This window comes from Pongo pygmaeus, chromosome 8 (genome assembly GCF_028885625.2).
Source record: "Pongo pygmaeus isolate AG05252 chromosome 8, NHGRI_mPonPyg2-v2.0_pri, whole genome shotgun sequence".
Taxonomy (NCBI): Eukaryota; Metazoa; Chordata; class Mammalia; order Primates; family Hominidae; genus Pongo; species Pongo pygmaeus.
This window is the reverse complement of record NC_072381.2, coordinates 74906621-74924512: the sequence shown is the minus strand read 5'-3', so window position 1 is coordinate 74924512 and position 17892 is coordinate 74906621. Positions and strand designations below refer to the sequence as shown.

At 39.0% G+C, this 17892-nt stretch overlaps 1 protein-coding gene across 1 annotated transcript in view; it reads right to left on the bottom strand.

The window, feature by feature from the left end:
* Positions 1-17504, bottom strand: part of CTNNA3 (catenin alpha 3) — a 1765907-nt gene extending 1748403 nt beyond the window's left edge. Inside the window, exon 1 of the mRNA XM_054435153.1 lies at positions 17397-17504. The gene's annotated coding sequence lies outside the window, so the exon portion shown is untranslated. The remainder of the gene's footprint in view (positions 1-17396) is intronic.
* Positions 17505-17892: the final 388 nt, after the last annotated feature.

Here is a 17892-nt window from a genome sequence, read left to right as displayed (position 1 = left end):
TCTCATTGTGGTACTCAGAATGGCACACATTTAAAACTTGTGGATTGGTTATTTCTGGAATTTCCATTTCATATTTTCAGACCAGGGTTGACCTTGAGTATCTAAAACCACAGATAAGGGGCCTACTGTGTTTCTTTTTTTTTTTTTTTTTTTTTTTTTTTTGAGACGGAGTCTCACACTGTCACCTGGGCTGGAGTGCAATGGCGTGATCTCGGCTTACTGCAACCTCCGCCTCCTGGGTTCAAGTGATTCTCCTACCTCAGCCTCCTGAGTAGCTGGGATTACAGGCACTCGCCACCATGCCCGGCTAATTTTTTGTATTTTTATTAGAGATGGGGTTTCACTATGTTGGCCAGGCTAGTCTCGAACTCCTGACCTTGTGATCTGCCCGCCTCGGCCTCCCAAAGTGCCTACTGTATTTCATTTATCTTCAAAACAACTTATTATTCCCCTAAATTACTGCAGTGGGCTCTTAGCAGGTAATATTCACACCAATTGACAGGTATAGTGAAAGCTCGGACTCTGACATAGGTTAGGTATGCTAAGTTTGAGGTGCAGTGGCATATGCAAATAGTTATGTCCCATGAGCAACTGGAAATGCAGAATCCATGAACTTTGGAGAAAAATTATGCCTAGAGATACAGATATAGTAACCTATCCATCCATGTTACACTCTAATCCATAAGAGTAGATGAGCTCTCCCAAGATTAATTATAGAAGGAATGAGGCAGCCACATTACAAAACAAGTACAGTGAAGAATATGATGAGAAGAAATGTCATAATAAGAATAGTAAGAAATGCAAAACAAACTGGGTTCAAATTCAAACTCACTTTACCCTCTTTGGCCTCATCCACAATGACCACAATTTACCCTGTTTTCCTGATGTGAAATGAGACCTATAAAACTTCTATGAAGTGTAATTACTTATAAAATTACACATAGAATATAATGGAATGCTAATTACCATGCCAAATAATTCATTTATCAATTATTGTTATTTTGTGGAAAGATACTTTTCTCTTTGTGAAATTCTGCTTTTCAAAACCAAAATGCCATTGAATTTTAGAGGGCTGCTGTGAAACACATCAAATAGATTGCCCCTCTGATTTTTAAATGGATAGAGAATGATTATGTCCACACAGCTTTATTTAGCAAATTGAATCCATGCCATCAATGGAAGTCTTCTACTCCATCCATGATAATAATTTATAATTGGATAGCAAGAAAACATGGTACTAAAATGGAAATATGTTTAGAGCTTCTTCCAAAGTTGCAACATGCTTAATAGAGAAAATTAAAGGGACACTAACACATATTAATAAACTGAGTATTTTTTTGGAAGAGTGGGTATAGAATGGTTAAAGATAGAATACCGAACTAAACACAAACAAATGACAATAAGAAAAAATAGAAACCTCTGTGTCTTGTTCCCACATAAGACTTATGGAGTTGTGCCAACCTGCTTCATTCCAGAGCAGAGAGCCACTCAGTCACTGAGGTTATATTAGAAAGAGAGGAAGGAAATCCTTTTCTCCCACACTCTCTGTTTCCAAAGATAATAACAGAAAACTAGAGAGTGATGGATTTCACTACTAAGCAGCCATGTCTATTTTACTCATGTCTTTCATTGACTCTCTAAGTCTAGTCTACTGATTTTGCATAATAGAACAAAAGAAATATGTGTACAAAAACAAATAAAATCAATTTTGCAAAACTTGTAATATCCCTAAATTTTCCAAAACATAACTGCTGTAGTCACTAAATTAAAACTATAACATCATTCCTATTAGGTCATCAATTGTATTCAAAAGAATGAAGCTTATCACCGAGAAAGGTAAAATAATTAAATTCAGTCACAGAGCCAATGAATCACACTTCTTTTACTTCAAATGATAACCCTGCCAAATCAGTCTGAGTAACCCACACACACACATCCCAAGCCAATCCACTTTTTCCCCTGGGTCTTGGGTGCACAGAATTAGACTGACACAATCAATCATGGTCCTCACTGGTGGACTAGTCTTTGAAAAGCCTGTTTTATTTTTTGTTTTCATAGTCTATATTCCCTGTCCTCAGTTCTATTCCCCTCTCTGCTTCTTATGGTAGTTAATGGGCACATTTCCAATTAAACTTCCATAACTTTTTTTACATATGCTATATACATCTACAAGAATATATAACTTTATGTGTACGGATGTTTAAATTTACATAAATAATATTGTATTTCCCATCTCTTTCTACTTCTCTCTCTCTCTGTTTCATTGTGTGGTTTGTTTGTTTGTTTTGGTCTATCTATGTTGGACTATAAAGATGTGGTAAACACTGCATGCTTGCTTACTCAGCACATAGTCCCAACCTTGTTCTCCCTTATCTTTCTCTGCTATGGAAGCAGGACATATGATTTTCCAGCCTTCTTTGCAACTCAGAATGGCATGTGAAAGAATTCTGGCCAATGAGACAGTAAAACTTTTGCTTTCCCTATCAAAAGGACATCAGCATCCTTGCCATGCCTTCCTTAACCTGACTGTAGTAAGGTGCCTGGAAATAAAACAATCTTACTGCAAAGCTGAAGAGGAAGGATGACAGAGCAGAACTATAGAAAGAACTTGGGCCCTTGATGACATCCGTTATTAACTTCTTACCTCTAGACTTCCTGTTATGTGATAAAAATGAGTTCCTAACTAATATAATAGATTTAGTTTGTTCCTTTATTTTCCATTGTGTAGCATTCTATCACATGCATTTATAAATATATTTTGTGTCCATATCACTAATCAAGCACATGTCGGTAATAGCCAACTCTTTGCTATAGGAGACAATGCTGTAATAAACATTCTCATACATGTCTCTTTGTGTGCCTATGCAAGAGTCCCTCTGGTGTATACATTCTGTTATGGGCTAAATTGTATCTCCTCAAAATTCCTGTGTTGAAGTCCTAACCCCTAGTACCTCACTCACAATATGACTGTATTTGGAGATAGGTCCATTAAAGAGGTGATTAGGTTAAAATGAGGCTGTTAGGATGGGCCCTAATTCAATCATACTGGTGTCCTAAGAAGAGGAAATTAGGACATAGAGAAGAAAAGACATCAGGAATGTGCACATAGAGGGGCGACCATGTGAGAAAGGTGGTCACCTGCAAGCCAAGGAAAGAAGCCTCAGAGGAAACCGAACCTGCCAACACCTTGATCTTGGACTTATAGCCTCCAGAATTGTGAAAAAATAAATTTCTCTTGCTTAAAGATCCCAGTCTGTGGTATTTTACTCTGGCAGTCCTAGCAAACTAATACAATTAAGAAGTAGAATTTCTGGGTCAGAATGTGAGTGTTCAATTTCAATAAATATTGTCAAATTGGTCTCCAAAAAACACCACCAGCAGAGAATGTAGGTTCACATGTCCCCACCTCCTTACCAACACAAGATATTACATGACATTTTAACTCCCACCAACATGGGACATGCAAAGGAGATATCACATCACTATTGTCTTGATTTGCACTTCTGATTACCAGTGTAAATGCTAATCTCTTTTTAGTTGACTAGTCAGCCATTCAAATATCCTTTCTATGAATTGCTTACTTGTATTCGTCACCTGTTTTTCTCCTAGGTTGCCTGTTCATTTCATTACTGATTTCAAAGAATTCCCTATATATTGTAAATATAATCTTTTGTCAGTAATATTCCTTGAAAATATCCTCTCCCTGCTTCATATGTCCCTCTTTGTCTAGGATACCTTCCCTTGAACATTCTACCATCTGTATATGAAAGTTCCATTTTCTTCGTATCCTTACACATTCTAGGTTATTGCCATACATTAATATTTACCAATTTAATGAGCATGATAAAGTATCCCATTGTTGTATTAATGTGTCTTTACCCAGTAACTAGTGAAGAAAACTAAGTTTCTTTTGACTTATTTATGGGTCATTCTAGTTTTCTTTTCTGTGAATTACCTTTTCACATATCATTGACCCTATTGGATTGTTCGTTTTTTGATTATCTTTTCCTTATTAATTTTTTTGGAGTTTTTAATAAAATCTTATGATAAATGACTTTTGTAAATGATGTATGAGTCAACTATTTTGACAATAATACCATATAAAAGAAACCACCACTGAGGTTTAGAACTCAGTGGCCTAAGAAAACATTTATTATTTCTTGTGGATTTTCAGGTTGGCTAAAGATTGGCTAATTCAGAATGGACCTGGCTTAGCTTGCCCTAAGCTATAGTTTTGGGTTCCAGATCTGCTCCACATGTTTCTCATCCTCCTTGGACAAATAGGCCACTTGGAGCATATTCTTCTCATGAACAGAAACACAAGACGGGCAAATGGAAACACTGAGTACCTCTTAAGGTGAAGGCTCAAAGTTGGCACTCTGCTTTTTCTGCCCATATTCTAATGGGCAAGGCAAGTTATATGGCCAAGTCTAACTTTTCTGCCCACATTCCAATAGGCAATGCAAGTCATATGGCCAAGTCTAACATTAATGGAGCAGAGAAATACACTCTGCCTCTAGCAGGAGGAATTGCAAAGTCACATGGCAAAGGGGATGGATATAGGGAGCAAGAGGATTGGGAAACAACAATGCAATCCACTTTATATGGATGAATGTAAACATACCCTGTCAACTGGTAGTTTTTGTTTCTTTTTATTGTTTTTTCAGTCTTTTAATTAATTAATTTTTGCATTAATGTAATAATTTCAGTTTTTTACTTTATGGCTATGTTTTGGGGGTCTTATTTAAGAAATTATGTCCTGTCCTAAGATCATAAATATATTCTATATTTTCCTCTAGAATGCAATCATAGGGATCAATAACCAATATATTTTAAATTAGCATATGCCTAAACGTAAGATTTTATCATATAAACTAAAGGCCGAGGCACCCAAGTTAAGTAATCAAAATTAAAAATATTTACCAAAGGATGACTACTTATTTCAGGTGAATTTTTGAGCTTGGTCTTTAAAATATATTAATGATACAGGCTGGCAAAGAAGAGAAAGACCCAGGAATTATAAGAAATCACAAAACTTGATTGTCTTTTATAAACAGATCTTTATTAATCTAAGCAGTATAGGTATATTCAAAAATGCAAAGCACAAGAACATAGAAAAATATATACAATCTTCTGAGGTCATGCCATTGGAAAAGCAAAAAAGAAACTTTCACAGAACTGAACAATTATAAAATGATATATGTTATGATGTCATATTTGTAAAATATATGTGTATATGTGGTAATAGCAGGGTGGACTTCAATAGTTTTGGGTAAAAATGAGGTCATTCCTATTAATTTTTCAAGCTAAAACCACTTTCCAATTGCCAGACTGGCAGGGAATCCAGTATCTCTCTTGTCTCTCAAATTGTTCAAAAACTCTGGGGGCGTCTTCATTCACATGCCACAGAGAAAGAAAAGCAGAGAAGTGGATTAGAATACAAGTGGGCTCTGTTGAAGGATGCTGGTGTTCTGTTCCTGGCACACAGTTTACTGATGGAAGTTGACTCCCCATAGTCCAGTGAGACCCTTTCTCCTGCTGCACTCTTGCTGTTGCTGCCGTGGATCCAGTGAGAGGCCACAATGATTTAAGACAAGCATACCATTCCTGCATATGTATGGCACAGAACCCATGCCTTCAACGTTTTAATTTACCAAGCCTAGTGGCTGAGTCAGGAGGGCCTTCCAGTCAGTTACACATGTGCCAGAAACAAACCTTTCTAGGGTAACACAGGCCACAAGGGGGGTTCTAGTTTAAGGGTCTTTGGTGTTCTTTCTCACTAGCAAATTTTAATCAGTACTAATTTGATGCAGGGGTCAGAAGAACTCTTCCTAACAACAGATACATTGTAAAAGGAAAGAGTCCAGGTCTTCAGTCTTCTCCTGTTTGAAGGCTCCCAGATTCTACAAATTTCCTCCAGTCTCCCCAGTGTTGACCAGCCCTGCAGCTGAAACAAGACTAGAAAGGGCAAGCTTTGTCAAGTTAGAAAAAGACCCTTTTACGCTAGTATCTGAGACACAAAAGGATAAGGATCTCATTAATTATTTCCAAACACTGGAAGAAATTTTCCCTTACCTTAAGGTTCACAGATAAAATACGAAATGCCCACTTTGAATTTCAGATAAACAGAATAATTTTTTGGCATAAGTATGTCCTATGCGATATTTGGGACATATTTACACATGCACGCATGCACACACACACATGTGTTGTTTCCTTGGAATTTAAATCAAGAGTGTGTCCTGTATTTTTATTTACTAAATCTGGCCACTTTACCTTATCTACTTCACGAATTATAAACGGGGAAAAAGGGAGCTGAAACTCACTTGTGTCTAAATTTGCAACACCCTCACATCCCACCCATGTATCCTCACATCCTATCAAAGACTTGGGGCTGGCACAACCAATCAAAAAGTCAGCTTGCACCCCCTTACTTCAAAGAAGCTGCTTCGCAGGTAGCCAGGGGTGTTTCCTAGCCACCTCCTAGCAATACATTTCTAACTACACTCAGCCAGAAGATTTTGAGTCACAGAAATGCAGCACAGGATGAGAGGGGACAAGGAAAGAATGACATATTGTACTCTGGTATGAGAAAGCCCCAACAGAGAAGGCAAACATAAGAAAAACACAGACAGAAGGGTGCTCTGGAAATTAGGTTTTATGTGTCTCTTTTAGAAAGGTGAATCGAATTGCTTCAAATTATCTAGGGTTAAATTCACCTCCAAGTAGAGGAACAAATAATAGGAATAGGAGAATAGTTGCCCCAGTGCAAATGTACCTCATGTAGCCCAGAAACTTAACAAGATACTTGCCCTTCACTTTAAGATTTGAGAGAATAATTCTGTAGAATGAAAACTAATAGTGATGGAGCTCAAAGGCTGCACATACCTCATTTATGACAAACACCAGGACTACACATAAATCTTATGTATTTCAAAAATAATAGAAAAAAACAAAATTTAAAAATCATGTAACATAAAAGAGGAAGACACTTTCTTAAAGATGTAAGGGAAAATTATCTCCAAGACAAAAGAAAATTTAGAATACATCTCTTCTGTGTTCTCAGTGAAATACCCAAAAATGTAAATTCTAGGAAAGAAGTGATGGAAAGGCTAAAAAGAAAAGAAAGTTGACTGAAGTGACAGGTCAAGATAAAAAGAGACCTGGCAAAGATTTAAACATCCAAGAATTTGGCAAAAGCAAAAGATAACAAAGTAATTAAAATCTGAATCATTCCTCTCCTTTATCTCCTGCCTCTCTACCAGCAGCTTCATTATTCAGAGGGCAAAAGAAGCAAAGAATGGAACTGCTAACCTGGATTTAATTATTACCAACAAAGAATGATACGTTAGGGAAATGAAAGTGACAGGAACCTTGGGGAAAATTGAACATATCACCTTAGAGTTCATTACAGTGAAGAAAGAAAACACAAAGCAAAGTAAGACAAGTATCTTAGATTGCTTAGCAGTTGAGAGAAAATATAAGAATGTCCTAGAGCCACAGACTTTAAATGAAAAATAGGTCAAAAAACTTAAGCCATTACTACATCACACAGATGGTATACAAGGAGCTTTCTGAAGAGCTGAGATGTTTAAAGAACACACAAAAGAAGAAGGAAGAAGGTAAAGGTTAGGATGAACACATCACTGTAGTATCGGTCTATTAGAAAAGTGGCGTAAACCTAGGATGAGCGAAGACTTAAACAACACAAAAACTTTTAAGGTTGTTTGATGATGGAAGTAGATAAAAAAGGTACAAGTCTCCTCCTCCCCCAGACAGATTTCATATTAACAAGTAATAGAGAGAAAGCAAAATGACAATATTTTTACTTTGCTTTCATCTTGTATCCCAAGGAGAACAGTCTTTAAAATGAAAAGACTGTACCAACAATCTTGAGAGGAAATTGATAAACAAGAAAGGAGAAAAGATAGTAAGAGAATGCTTAACAATTTAGATAAATGACCATTTCTGGGTATATTCCATTAAAGCAGGGTTTCTCATCTTCAGTACTATTGACGTTTGAGGCTGGATAACTCTTTATGGTTGGGGGCTTTCCTGTGTGTTGTAAAATGTTTAGCAGCATCCCTGGCTTCTACCCACTAGATGCCAAAAGAACCTGCCCCCTAGTTAGGACAGCCAAAAGTGTCTCCAGACATTGCCAAATGTCCTCTGAGAAGCAAAAGCACCCTGAGTTGAGAACCACTATTTTACAGAGCACTGAAAAACATGTACATATTATCACAGAATTCTTGCTGGCATTTGGCATAATAATGGAAAATGAGAGTGGTAACAGAAGATTGGGAATTGACAAATGTTTCCCATATATCAGAAAGGTAGAATTTAAAAAGTAAAACCAAATTCTATCTTGGTCTCTAGAAAAGTATCAAAATATTATTAATTAGAAAAGAGAACAATGATTTTTTGCTACATTGGTATAGGTTCATTAGGAGCCACTCATAGTAAACTAACTTAATTTTCTTCTCTTCCTTTTTTTAAAAAAATCATTGCTAAAAGATAAAATTGGTTTCACTCAAACATTTTTTAAATCTTTTGTGAAATTTTCTTTGCCAAGATAAAGAAATGTGAGCTATCTCATACACTGTTGGTGAAAGTGAATATTGGTAAAATCTCTTTGAAAAGCACGCTGGCAGTATCCACAAAATTTTATATGCACAAATTATTGAACAAAGTAATGCCACTTCTAGGGATCTGAACATACGAACAAAAATGTATATCACGAACTGCAGAATTGTTTGTAGCAACAAAAGGTAATAGAAAACCTGCTGGGTTAAGGATTTTTGATAGGAAGGCTATGGGTTGTCAGTGGCCTCAGTGCTTTCAGGCTACACCCTTGTTTACATTGACAACAAGATGGTATTGCAGTGTTATAGGGTTACAGAGAAGACCTTCAATTATCAATTATGGGTTTTAAATTTACCCTGGCTTTTAAAGGAATAGGGTACACTGTTTTTTCTTTACTACTTCTCTCTCTCTCTTTCTCCCTCTTTGATTTCTTCTTTGTCTGTCTCTCTCTTTCTTTCTGACTCCCTCTTTGTCTCTTCCTCTCTTTCCTTCTTTGACTTTCTGTCTCTCTGTCTCTTCCTCTCTCTGTCTCTCTGACTCCTTCTTTGTCTCTGTCTCTTCCTCTCTCTATCTCCTTCTGTTTGTCTCTCTGTTTTTTCCTCTCTCTCTTTCCTTCTGTCTTTGACTTTGTCTCTCTCTTTCTTTCTCTCCATCTTTCCTCTCTGCTGGTTTTGGCAGTATAAGACTGCCACCTCCTTGGGTTTTTGCATGGTGTGCAATAACTCCATGCTTTCCTTGTGATATTTAATGGGGGTTCCCCCAGAGGTTAGGAACTCCCTTTCTTTCCATATTGCAGCATGGGCATGTAGGATTAGATAAGCATACTTGCTATCTGTATACACATTTATTCTTCTCTTTCCCAGTTCTAAGGCTTGGGTAAGTGCCACTAGTTCTGCTAACTGGGTGCTGGTCCCTGGGGGAAGAGGCTTACTTTCAAGTACTCTTACTATAGCATAACCTGTCCTTCATATCCCATTCTCCACAAATGAACTTTCATCGGTATATAGGTTAAGGTCAGGATTAGCTAAGGGGACTTCTAAGAGATCATCTCGGGTGGCGTAAGTCTGGACTATAGCCTGTTGGTAGCCATGCTTGACCAGCTCCTCATCCTCTGGTAGAAAAGCAGCAGGGCTGAGGGCCACACACGTATGCACTTGAAGCACTGGTCCCTCAAGGAATAGCACCTGTTATCTAAGCAGGCGGTTGTCTGATAGCCATAAACTTCCTTTGGCACCTAGTATGCCATTTACATCATGAGTAGTCCAGACAGTGAGATCCTTTCCTTGTATTATTTTGATAGCCTCTGACACTAAGACAGCCACCGCCACAACTATCTGTAAACAGTGAGGCCAGCCTTTTGCTACTATATCAATTTCCTTACTTAGGTATGTCACTGGTTGTGGGGTTGTCCCATGAGTCTGAGTAAGGACCCCAAGAGCTATTCCTGCTCTCTTTGTGACATATAAAGAAAAGTTTTGTCCTGTGGGAAGGCTTAAGGCTGGAGCTTGAGTTTGTTCCTTCCAATGCCCAGACTTCAGGGGTGATTCCCTCCTCAAGCAGGGGAAAACAAATGGGTAACTTGTTCCCCATATTCATAGATAATAGCTCCAACTTTGGCTAATATGTCCCTCCCTAATAAGGGTGTGGGACTGTCAGACATAACAAGAAAGGCATGTGAAAAGGGCAAAGTCTCCCAGTTACAACTGAGGAGGTGGGAGAAATACCTGGTTACAGGCCATCCCAGGATTCCTCAGATGGTAACGGACCTTGAGGACAGCTGTCCGGGACAGGAGATTAACACTGAGAAGGCCATGCCAGTGTCCAGGAGGAAATCAACTTCCTGGTCCTCAATGGTTAAACGTACCCAGGGCTCAGTGAGGGTGATGACATGCCACTTGCCTCAGGCACCCTCAGTCCTGTTGTTGGATCATCTCGTTGGGGGCTTCTGGCCCAGAGAACCATTGTACTCTGGGGCAGTGAGCCTTCCAGTGATTGCCTCCACATAGTGGACATGGGCGAGGGAGCAGCTTATTTCTAGTAGGACAGTCTTTTTTAAAGTGTCCTTGCAAACCACACTGATAACAAGCCCTACCAGGTGATTGACCTGCTCCATTTTCTGTCTTCTCTGAACCACCAAGGTTTGTTTGTCTGAGGGCCGTGACTAAGGCTGTGGCCTTTCTCTGATCTTGCTTTTCCTTTTGGGCCTGTTTCTCTTGGTCCCTATTATAGAACACTGAGGTTGCCAGGTTTAATAATGCCTCCAGATTTTGTTCAGGGTGCAGGGCTCACTTTTGGAGCTTTCTCCTGATATCTGTGGCTGATTGGGTAATAAACTTATCTTTTAGAATCAATTGACCCTCGAGTGAGTTGGGTGACAGGGGAGTATATTTTCTTAAGGCCTCCCATAGCCGCTCGAGGAAGGCAGAAGGATTTTCTTCCTTTCCCTGAGTTACAGTGGACATCATTGGATAATTCACAGGCTTTTTCCTAATTCTCCTTGGTCCTTCTAGAACACAGGTCAACAGATGTTTGCAACTCCAGTCCCCATGATCTGAGTTGAGGTCCCAGTGGGGATCCATACTGGGGATGGCTTGCTGACCAGTAGGGAATTTGTCCCTTTCTTCGGCTGTCATTCTATCATTTACTTGACTAAGTTACCAGGTGTCTCCAAACTCTCGGGCTGCAGCTAAAGCCACATTCTTCTCATTAAAGGCCAGAGTTTGATCTAATAGCATGACATCTCTCCAAGTGAGGTCAAAGGTTTGCCCTAGACCCTGTAGGACATCTATATACCTATCAGGATCATCTGAAAACTTCCCCAGATCTGCCTTGATCTGCTTTAAATCAGAGAGGGAGAAGGGGACATGTACCTGGGTTGGGCCAAATTCCCCTCCCCCTACAGCTTGAAGGGGACATAAATGATAGCTCAGGGGTTTTTGTGGTCCTTTGGAGATTTCTTTGTTTGTTTCCTTCTGGGTGGGGGAGATTAGAGGAGGCTTATCATTAATAGGAAGGGGAGCTATAAGGAGGCTAGGATATGGAGGTAAGCTGAGAGGTCCTCCTGTGGGATGTAAATTGCAAGTTTTGCATAGTTGTGTATTCTCCTTCAATGAAAAGAAAGCTTGGACATAAGGTATTTCACTCCATTTGCCTTCCTTCTTACAGAAAAAGTCAAGCTGAAGGATAGTATTGTACTTTATACTTCCCTCAGGTGGCCATTTTCCCCATCAGAGAGAGAATATTGGGGCCAGGCCATAGTGCAGAAAAAAGTGAGCTGCCTCTTTTTCAGGGTTTGCAGGTCAAATTGTTCCCAATGGCTTAGGATGCATTTCAAGGGTGAGCCTGTTGATGCCTGAGTGTTTCCCATCTGAAAGACAAAACCGCCCGCCGTTTTGGTTTGTTTCTACCCCTGCCCAAGAACCCACAATAGTCCCTGGACCCTGCTGATTGGAACAGCTGCACTCACTGACACAGCAACAGAAACACCTCTTGCCCAAGAACTCACAAAGGTCCCTGGATCCTGCTGATCGGAATAGTTGTGCTCATCGATGCAGCATCAGAAACACTAGCTTTCCTCTTAGACCAAAAAGAGGACCGAGGAAGGTCAGATTTAGTGGCCCTTACTGATGCATTCTCAAAAACCTGCATTTTTGCCTGTCCTCTTAGACCACAAAGAGGACCAAGAAAAATTGGATTTAGTGGCCCTTACCGATGCATTCTCGAAAAACTGTTAGAGTCCTAAGCACTCTCCTGTTAGTACTGGGATCTTACCACTGTCCTATAAAGATGTTATGCCCCAAAAATGAAGTGGACGGCCATACTCTGAGGGAGGGAAAGGATCTCCAGAGTTGGAAGAGTGATGCCTTTTGTCCTCACTTATATGAATAGGAAAGATACCATTTCCGAAGCTCCCCATATCCTAGCTTCAGGAATAGCTTTTGTTAGGCCTGCTTGTCTGAGGAGGGATCCTAAAATTCCAGATAGTCCCCTGCCCAGATGGGGCTTTGGGCAAAAATTATGTCTTTCTGATTGGTGAGCCCGGGTGCCTAAAGAAAGTAAAAGAGTCCTGAAGTTTATACTAGAAATCATTCTTATAGGAAAAACTAGAAAAGCACCAGAGACAGGGAGTGGTTTTTAGAAGCGGACTAGCCTCGGAGAAAAGAGGCAAGAGGAAGTTTGTCTGACAGGCATTAGGACACAGGAGGCAAAGGTCAGGAGATAGGACAGATGGGCAAGTCTCACTTGGGTGACATGACTTTGAGAGTTCCACTCATGGCCGCAGGATCAACCAACTTGTTGTCAGGACCCCAGAGCTGAATGGCTTTCCTCTCTGTCAACCCTCGGCTCAGCCTGGAAGTACTGGAAAAGCGGAAGCTGGTTCCAGGCAAACCCACACTCCCAACTCCAAAGAGTCAGGGGTTGTTAGAGAGCCCTTTCCCAGAAAGCCTGGCACCCGTGTCTTTAGTCCAGCGGCCGCGCTAGTTGCTTTTAACTGACCAACAGGTGCCCAGTATTTAGCCCCAGAATTCTAAGGAAAAATAGGACAGAGTAGCAAGCAAAAGGGGTCTGATGGTACTCACCACCTGGCGATAGGTGAGAGTCCCATCTGGGTTGCCAAAATGTGTCCAGAATTGGTTCCTTCTGGCGGGTTCTTGGTCTCACTGACTTCAAGAATGAAGCCGCAGACCCTGCAGTGACTGTTACCACTCTTAAAGATGGTGTGTCCGGAGTTTGTTCCTTCAGATGTTCAGATGTGTCCGGAGTTTCTTCCTTCCGGTGGGTTCGTGGTCTTGCTGACTTCAGGAGTGAAGCCGCAGGCCTTCACAGCGAGTGTTACAGCTCTTAAAGGCAGTGCGTCTGGAGTTGTTTGTTCCTCCCAGTGGGTTCATGATCTGGCTGACTTCAGGAATGAAGCCACAGACCCTCGCGGTGAGTGTTGCAGCTCATAAAGGTAGTGCAGACCCAAAGAGTGAGCAGCAGCAAGATTTATTGTGAAGAGTGAAAGAACAAAGCTTCCACAGCGTGGAAGGGGACCCGAGCAGGTTGCCACTGCTGGCTCAGGTGGCCAGATTTTATTCTCTTATTTGGCCCCCCATGTCCTGCTGATTAGTCCATTTTACGGAGTGCTGATTGGTCCATTTTACAGAGTGATTGGTTCTGTTTTTACAGAGTGCTGATTGGTGCATTTACAAACCTTTAGCTAGACACAGAGCACTGATTGGTGCATTTTTACAGAGTCCTGATTGGTGCATTTCCAAACCTTTAGCTAGACACAGAGTGCTGATTGGTGCATTTTTACAGAGTGCTGATTGGTGCATTTACAAACCTTTAGACACAGAGAACTGATTGGTGCGTTTACAATCCTTTAGCTATTCAGAAAAGTTCTCCTAGTCCCCACCTGACCCAGAAGCCTAGCCAGCTTCACCTCTCAAGAGGAGATAAATGTTTATACAGTGTAACTTAAGCAATGCTACTCAAACTGCAGGTCTGCGATGAGAAAAGGAGCTTGTACCAGAATGTAAGTTAATGAGTACCTCCTTCATCTAGAAAGTCTCGCTACAAAGTGCTTAGGGTGTAGCTGATTTACTTTCAGGCACAAGCCTCTTATCTCGTTTCATAGACCAGTTAAAAATTGGGAACTTCTAATTACATTTTGAACAGTGCTAATTTAAAGTAGGGGTCTCCATTGTTCAAGTTCCAGTATTTGAGAGACTTTCTTTGCACTAAACATTGCCTTCTCCATCAAATCAATTTCCCCATCGCCAGGAGGGATCTGAAGCAGAAAAGCATCCTGGTTAGGATAATGAAAGGCAAAGAAAAGAGGTGGGGAGGGTGCCAAATAATCTTGACCTAATCTTCCATTTTGCACACAGGATCTCAAAGTCACCTATCATATGCTAGAAGCTAGTGATTAAATTGGTTACAGATTACTCACTGAATCCCAGGCAAAAATAATGTGGTTAAAAACAGTAATTAAGCATGTGAAAAATCAGATGTATCGGCTAACAGTCCTGTTCACCTTCAAAAATTCTGCAGCCTCAATTATCTGTCACTTTCCATTAGATTTGCAACTTTGCTAAACTCCGGAGTTCCACCCCGCAGTACCATGTTACTTAAAATCCAGTATCCAAACAAGAATCAGAAAATCACACTTTTTAAATCTCTAGACTAGCATTCCCATGAGCCAATAATCCATAAATAAACACTATTTTCAAGTCTTCATTACAAAGCACATAATTTCTCTTCAGGCCAGTTTGGGTTGCCAACTTCTCTTCTTAAATCTTAATCCCTTCTATTCCAAAAAAAAATAGAAACATGCAAACAGAAGTTCATGGGGAATAGAGAATGAAACTTCCATCCTTCTGTAGCTATGGTCTTTCTCTAAATATTATTACTGAATAATAAAACTTCACAATTTAAAAACTTTTTTAATACAGGAAGAATATATTCTTTAATAATTCATAACTCTACTTCTCACTTCACACCACGTAATATTGATATCTCTAATCTCTCCACTTTGATTACTTGGGACCAGTCACCACTTCCAATAATTAGTTGTATTTATCACTAATTCCTTAGCTTTCTTCCTTCTACTCTATTTACACAATGATGGTTCCCAAACTCAACAATGACAGAATTAAAACTTATCTTCTCTGACTCCTACCACAGCCACGCCTAATTCCATTCTCATGTTTTCCCTATAGAAAAACCCAATACTGAATTGCTCCTCTAGCATGTGCCCTCTATCCCTTTTCTTTCTATTCTGTTGCCTACAGATTTTCTCCAAATACTTCTAATTTCTCCAAAGATTCAAAATAAGTAAAGAATTTATTCTTCCTATTCCTATTTCTTTGTCACAGTTGTATCATAAAAGTCATATAAATCACTATGTCTACATGGTCTTCTAATAAAGTTACTCATACATTCTGTTATTTTCATGTCCAAAGTAACGTAAGTGATCAACAATACTATCTATTGGTTTCAGGCAGAGCTGAAGTATTTTCAACTCTGACATGTAGCTTTGTTATATCTGTAAAAGTTTATTAAGTGGAAATTTTGTAGGTAGGAGAGATTTCATGCTTCTAAACACTAAGTATTTTGGTATCTATAAGCCTGATAACAATGTTTTGCACATCATAGACAATAAATATATCATTTGGTAGACTAGGAATTTTACAATGCTTTAAAAGAATAACAGTAAAAACACATCTTAAATATCACAACTTTTACCTTCAAACATAGTGTTCTCTAATCCAACACTTCCATACTTAGAAACAGAGATTAAGGAAATTATCTTAAACATAGCTACATACATACATATACACATAAGTAAATAAATACAGAAAGATGTTTACCATAGCATCTAGATGTTCAGCAATGATTAATAAAATTATATTCATTCACTTGAAAAAGCGTTACGCAAATTTAAAATAACACCTCTGTAGAATAGGGAATATTCTGTGGAATATGTTTTGGTATATGGTTAAATGAAAAAGCAAGGTTCCAAATTTTATCTATAGTATTATTGCAATTATTTTTAAAGCCATCTAGAAAAAAAAAAGACTAGAAGGAAACACATCAATGAAATTACAGGTAATATTTTTCTGTGCTTTCAAAATTCCTATGATGAACATTTAATGCTTTTATAATGAAAAAAAAAGTTTTACCATAAAAATCCCAATCTTTACTCAAATATAAAGGAAGATTTAGACTATGTGTAGGAGGTAACAAATGGGAATAACTTTGTCTATACTGTCTGTATTTTAGGTTTCTCCATTTAACAAACTTGCCCTATGGTTCTACTGAGATAATTTTTTTATAATGGACAATGAAATTTTAATAGCACACTCAAATATGCCATTCAAATCTGACCATGGATAATCTGAATCTTCAAATCACAACTATTATCAATATGTTGAGCTTTCAATCTGTCTAAAAAACTAGCCACAAACCCAGAACCAATGCAAACTTGAAATCCTGCTTTTCCCACTTCGTTTTAAGCAAATCATTGCATTCTCACGTTATCTCCAGAGATCTTAGTAGGCACATATCAGTGACTCAAAACCTCTACAGTAAATGAACTTTCTGATGTCTAACCCCAATTTCTTCTTGTTTCCATTTGAACTCATTTCTTTTATTTCTGTCTTCCGTGTAACTGAGAGCAGCTGCTCACAATCATTCAGATTCCATTAGATAGTGACCTTTTCTTTACATGATTGATCATTACACCTCATGATCATTCCATACAGTGATTTTCATTTGACTATAACTGGTCATCAAACAGTTCTGAGAGCATTCTTCAACCTCCTAATATTCCTTCTAATTATAAAACAAATAGACATTAAATTCAGAAATTAATGCTTTTTGCCATTATCTCACTTGAAACATCTTCCATTTACTATGAATTAGCTTTTGGTTGATAGTAAAATCCCTTCAAACATATTCCATCTTTGCTTTCTTTTCCCCACTCCCATGCCAAAGCACAAGCATCCAGGCCATATCTTATCTTTTCCTGCACAGTATCCAATCGGCTTTTTATAGCCAGAAACTCTCTGAATGCAAAGCACGACCTTGGCTACCAGCTTCCCCTGGCAATAGTTCGAAGGTTATTTATAACTTTAAAATTAGCGTGAAAGCCGACGTTTCTCATAACTAGTCAAAACATTCCTATTTCATATAATAATGTGATCTTCCTCAATTCAGAAGAAAACCCCACATTTTAAACCTATGATTATAACTAAGACCCAGGAATTCAATGCAGAAATGAGAATTCGCTGAAGTTCAGCTCTTCTCTTTACAAACTTGACTCTTACCTTTCTGTTTCTTCCTATAAAGTAAATGGGCTTAAAATTCAGCTCCCGTAGGGAATTTTCCAAAAAGAGCTTTGTGGGGGGCGGAAAAAGGCTTCTTGGTGGTCACAGAGTTACAGAGTACCAAACTGAGAGGCAGATGACAGTGGGGCAGTCAATTTAGCTGAGCGTTGTTCAACCAGGATAAGAAAGAAAGGGGAGGTTACAAGCCAGGGTGGGTGGTATCTAATCCTGAACCGCTAGTCACTGACCTCACTGACAACTTGTTACTGAAAATACTTTGTTGAAAAAGGCCAGACACATACTTTGCCTAGAGACCTACAAACATAGCTCTGAATAAGTTAGATTTGCATTTCTCTAGTTCTTTTCCAAAAGAAGAATCTCTTCTATCTAATTAAAGCCAAAGGCTGGAATTATTGAAAGTGAAAAATGATAAAGCAGGGAAAACAGGAGTCCAGCATCAAGGCCATGTGTCACATCTGAGATCGTATTTTTCTTC